The 5,842-nt window shown below is 46.9% G+C and overlaps 1 long non-coding RNA gene across 1 annotated transcript; it reads left to right on the top strand.

The window, feature by feature from the left end:
* Positions 1-1,349: 1,349 nt before the first annotated feature.
* Positions 1,350-5,270, top strand: LOC125412275 (uncharacterized). The gene is made up of 3 exons (XR_007235541.3): positions 1,350-1,609; positions 1,885-1,992; positions 5,091-5,270. It is a non-coding gene; the product is annotated as an uncharacterized LOC125412275 (long non-coding RNA).
* Positions 5,271-5,842: the final 572 nt, after the last annotated feature.

Here is a 5,842-nt window from a genome sequence, read left to right as displayed (position 1 = left end):
GTTACTTAGCTGGTCTTTAGTTCCTTCATTCATAAAATAGAAATCAATACAGCCCTTCAGCCAATGAGTCAATTGAACAACAGAGGAAGGCAGTGTGCTCACACTCGTGCATGGTAGATAGCAAATTGTTATTTGTGTTGCTCCTAAGACTGAAGCCGCGGGTGACTAAACTTGTCTTCATTTGCCTGGATGTTTCCCATTTTACCACTGAAATCCCCAAGTCTGGCAATCCACCAATCCCAAGAAGAACCAGGGCAGTTGTTCACCAGAACAGCTGCCATGTACAGTTTTTCCTCCACAGAGCCCGCACCACTCAGTCCTCACACTCAGCAACTCAGTTCTTCCAGATACATCACAAACGCGTGCTTCTTCTGCAAACAGAACACATGTTCCTGTCTCCTTCCAGTAGAGAACCCCCTCCCTAGGGCTAGTAGGCATTCTTGGGTCATCAGAGCCTAATCTGGGATTTCCAACCAAATCAAGATCAAAGAGGTATTGGGAAGGGGATTGGGGCAGGGGGCAAATAGGGCTCAACTAAGAGAGAAGGCGAAGGGTTCCAGGGCTTGGAGATGGGAAGGCTTCTCTCTCTTCAGGAACTGCAGTTTCCCCAGGGCTGACTTGCTAGACGTGAAGATCATTTTCTTCCTCCTCCAACACCCTGCGACAGTCAAGCCATGGAACCTGGGGAGTAGGGTAGCGCTTTATGTGTTTCTCAGCTGGGCCTGCTCTGAGTCCACACAGACAAAAGTGCCAGGCCCTGGCTGGCTGTGTCAGAGAAGCTAAATTGGTTTAGATTAATTATGCAACAGAAAGAGGCTGGACAGAAAGCCAGAGGCTACCCCATCCCTTTCATGGACTAACTACGAAACCCCGAGCCACCACTTCCCATGGTCTCCCTGCAACGGGTCAAGGCGTCCTCTGCATTACAGGGACTCCCATAATTTGCCAGCCCTCCATCTTTGTTGGAAAACAGAGAACTAAGTTTAATGGGCCTTTAGCATTTAATTAGCGTCCTCTGTGGCTCAGCCCTGGCCACTGACACAGGAGCAGTGGTTCCCGTTAGTGTCACTGGGAAACCATCTCGCTAGGATGCGCCCACCACCCAGGTTTCATTGGCTCCTTCCCTAGAAGGGAGAGTTGTAGAGGGAGCCCAACAGGAAACTGAAGAAAGGGAGACACTGGTGTGGGGAACACCCACCATTTCACGGTCACCCTCCCCCCACACCAACTTCTTGCCAGGCATGTCTTTCATCTGGCCTCAGAAAGCAAACTCTAGATCGGGCAGAGTCTGGCTTGGCAGGACAAAACCACCGTCCCCGGCCAAGCTGCCCAGAGTGACCCACATTCTTTCTTGCTGTCACATCTTCTCTCATTGAATTTGAATCTCGAGCCAGCCATTGAGAGGACTGACCCTTCCATGAGGAAAACACCCTAAAACAGCGTGGCAAACTGGGACTCGAATGTGGGTCCGCCCCCGCCCCAGCCATTCTCATGACGTCATCATGTTGGGACCCAGCCACTGCTGAGTATCGCTCTGCCTGTGTTGCTTTTGTTCTCCGCTGACAGCGTCCAGTAGTTACAAGAGACACTACTGCCTAGAACGCACGAGGTATTCATTTTCTTGGCCTCACAGGGAACTTTGTTCATCTTGCCTGTGAGTTCCTGCTAATTAGATCCCCAGAATTATGCCTATTTATTACAAAGCCAGGTCTTTGGGGTTTCCTTTGAGTCTGGGGGTTACTCTGTGCTTTCCTGTGACATTTGCTTTTTTCTTAAGCTAGAGCAGGTCCATCACTATTACTTACAACCAATGAGACCTAGTGTTTTAGTATTTATTTAATATTTTTTAACTGTCTAAATTTTTTCCTTGAAATTGCACTGTAGCTGGGTGTGAATCCCACCTACTCTAAGGACTGAGGCAGGAGGATGTGAAGTCCAAAGCCTGAGCAGTCGAGGGAGACCCTAACACCCACCTTCATCCAAAGAACCAAAGTAAGAGGGGTGGTTGTGGCAGAGGGGCAGCATGGGTCTTTTCATGCTGGCTCCAGGCTCCTGGTTGGGATTCTCTCTGCTCATATAAGGTCCCCAGGCAGGCTCAGACCAGGCAAGGGTGTGGCTTCTCCAAATGTCTGGGGAATAGTTCTCTGGGTGTGTGGCAGGACCTGCAAGGACTTGGGGGAGGCAGTGGTTAGTAGTTTCTGCAGTATGAACTTCTGAATCTGGGTGCATCTGGCCAAGGGCAAAGGGTAAGAGGTTAGCCCATCTTCCCCAGTCTCAAGGATATATGTTCAGTTTACCTGTCTTGAACTTTGTGGCTTCTAGGCACAATGTAGTTGTCAATCAATATTTTGGACCTTTGCCAGACTTAGAGAAACTTGGGCCATGAAGGCCGGGCCATTGTCAAACCACAGGGAGAAGCACAACCCGTATTTATTGTAATATCTGGGCCTGAGTAACCTAGCAGCTTTAGATGTCCCCAGATATGTGGCCTGGTGGAGTTTCGTGTCTGTCTGTCTTCCAATAACAGCAGGGAGTTAGGACAACAACAGTTGTCTTAGTCTGTGTTGGGGTCCCAGTCAGGCTGGACAGGAGGGAAAACCTGCTCTATCTGGACTGCACTGTCCCACCAGGCCCCGCCCCACCTGAAGGAGCCTTTTTATTCTTTGCAGAGGCTGAAGGCTTTTGAGTTTTCTAGTTATACAGACCATTAGTGGAAAAGGAGATGTGGACCAAGCAGTCCGAGCCAGTAGGGAGTGCTAAGAAAGTGGGGTTGGGAGAACAAGTGGAGGTTTGGGGTTTCTCTGGACAACCTGGCAGAACCAAAAGGACTTGTGTCCCCAAAAACAAGGCACAGGTCACAAATGTGGTGATGTGTACCTTTAGTCCCAGCACCTGGGAGGCAAAGGCAGGTAGGTCTTTTTGAGTTTGAGGCCAGCCTGGTCTACAAAGCAAGTTCCAGGACAGCCAGGGCTACACAGAGGAACCCAGTGTCAAGAAACCATTTTTAAAAAGTCACAGGTCTTGAGCCAGGGTGGGAGGGCAGGGTCTTACACCAGAGAAAGTCACTGGTTGATAGAAGGAGACTGGTCAGATGGCCGATCTCCTAGTCACCATGTTCCAGACAGCCTCAACTGTCACTAGGCCACCCGCCTACAAAACAGAGCCAGTCGATTTTGTAGGAGATCTGGAGTTTTACAGGAGAAACAGACATCATATTCTTTCTTACCCTTGGGCCTCTGTGGCCACTACCAGCCATCACTGGTGGTGTCACCATAGCAACAGTAGCTGCTGCAGCCATAGTTACTGCTGGACTGGCCTCTGGGGGTCTTGCTGTGGCCCCCAGAAATGTTATGAGGTATCTATCCTCCAGGGAAGACCATTCAGACACACGTTCAAGCCAATAGAAAGTTCTTATTAGCTGGCGGGCAACTACGCTGGGTGTTTGGGACCCTAGTTCGTCCAGAACCTTTCTCAGGGCGGGCTTTTAAGTACAAAAACCACATCCTGGGTTGACATGCCTCATTTATCAAGAACAGTTAGCCAGATGCAGAACAACAGAAGCAAAAAAGCAAAGTTAGTACATTTAGGGGCTTACCCAGGTCTATGGACTTTGATGGATGAGGTTCTTGTTTTTGGTTGATGGTGCTGCCTGTGTGCTGGGTGTGCTGGGTTCCATGGCCTGAATGATGCTTCCATTATGGCTTCAGTTGTGCTAAGACCTGGAGGCTTGTTACCCACCCTTCCTTCCTTCATTTCTTCCTCCCTCCCTCTTTTCTTTCTTTCTTTCTTTCTTTCTTTCTTTCTTTCTTTCTTTCTTTCTTCCTTCCTTCCTTCCTTCCTTCCTTCCTTCCTTCCTTTCTTTCTTTCTTTCTCTCTCTCTCTCTCTCTCTCTCTCTCTCTCTCCCTTCCTTCCTTCCTTCCTTCCTTCCTTTCTTTCTTTCTTTCTTTCTTTCTTTCTTTCTTTCTTCTTTTTCGGTGCTGAAAAATTGAACCCATAGCCTCAGGTATGCTAAGTACAAGACCTGCCACTAAGTTCCACCTCCAGCCAATTTAAACTATTTTTAACAGTCCAACAATATTAAAGGACAGTGTAAGCACTGTGGGATACACATTGGGTTTAGAAATCCAGAGCTCTGGGTCCACCTTTTAGCTCTGGCATAGCAATATTTTATATATGAACATGACTTCTGGGAGGCATAATGTTTGATAATGCCAACAGAATATGCTGATAATTACCATGGAAGGAAGAGAGTACAAGTTCAGATAATTTCCATAACCCTGGCCAAGAAGCAGAACCTGACTGGTGCCAGTGATTTGAGAAACGAAGCCAGTGCCGAGGCTTGTGTGAAGGAAGGAGGCAGATCCTCTGGATTTGCAGAGCCTGGAAGATACCTTCAGTGATGAAAAGCATCTATCTGGATTAGGTGGACTCCGATAAGTAGGCGGATTATCTGGCTTCCTCAGCTCAGAACTGGCTGAACTTGTCAGACAACTTCATGGCATCCAGGAAGGAGGAAGGAGGCAAGAGCTGCTTAAATCTAGTGCAAATAAGGTACATGTTGAGTTGGCAGCTGGCAGCTGGCAAGTCAGCCAAATTCAGGTCTACGGACTGGAGTGGAGGGGAAGAAATGGCTGACTTCAGGTGCAGCATGATCTTCAATTACCAAGCAGCACTATGACCCAGAATTGTATTAATGAGCCCAAGATTGTCACCAACTGAAATCACAGATGTTTTCAAATCATATTACTTTGTTGTAGCCACCATAAAACATTTTTATCACTACTTTGAAATTATGGTAAAAACTTGACTCGCTGCTATAGAGCTTGTGGTTTGTTTATCTGTGTTTTGGTTTTTTGAGACAGGGTTTCTCTGTGTAGTTTTGGAGCCTGTCCTGGAACTCACTCTGTAGACCAGGCTGGCCTGGAGCTCAGAGAGATCCGCCTGCCTCAGCCTCCCAAGTGCTGGGATTAAAGGCGTGCACCGCCACTGCCCGGCTAGAGCTTGTTTCTTAATGCATAAAGTATGCCATTATTATTATATCATTATTATTGTATTACATAGCTTATTTTTTGTTTTGTTTTGTTTTTAGATAGAATCTCACTGTGTACTCCTGGCTGGCCTAGAACTCACTATAGAGCACACTGGACTTGACCTTACAGAACTCTACCTACAACAGCTGCCTCCCAAGTGCTGGGTTAAATGTTTGTGCTATCATGCCTAGACCTTTTAAAACTTTAAAACTTAAACTTTTAAAACTTTCTTGAATTTACTGTGTATGTGCATTTGTGGTGTCTGTGTATGTTTGTGTGTGTGCGCGTGATTGCGTGTGTGCATGTGTGCAAATGCATAGGCATATATGAAGAGGTCAGAGGACTTACAGAAGTCACTTCCAACTGTGGGTCCTGGGAATTGAACTCAGGTTTGGTGGTAAGTACCCCTTCCCACTGAGTCATCTTGCCAGCCCTAGCTTTTGAGTTTTTCTTTTTATTACATTTATTTATTTATTTATTTATTTATTTATTTATTTATTTATTTATGTTTTTCAAGATAAGGTTTCTCTATGTACCAGTCCTCACTGTCCTGGGACTCACTTTGTAGACCAGGTTGGCCTTGAACTCACAGAGATCCCCCTGCCTCTGCCTCTAAGTGCTGGAACTAAAGGCATGCATCACCATGCCCTTTTTAAACATTTATTTACTTAGTGTGTGGGTGTACATGCATGCCACCGTACATATGTGGGCGTCAGTGGACAATTTGTAGGAGTTAGTTCTCTCTTTCTATCACGTGGATCCTGGACCCCAAATTCAGGTTTGGCTTGGTGGCAGGCCCCTTTATTTCTGA

This window comes from Myodes glareolus, chromosome 7 (genome assembly GCF_982192425.1).
Source record: "Myodes glareolus chromosome 7, mMyoGla1.1, whole genome shotgun sequence".
Lineage (NCBI taxonomy): Eukaryota > Metazoa > Chordata > Mammalia > Rodentia > Cricetidae > Myodes > Myodes glareolus.
This window is presented reverse-complemented; position numbering and strand designations above follow the sequence as displayed.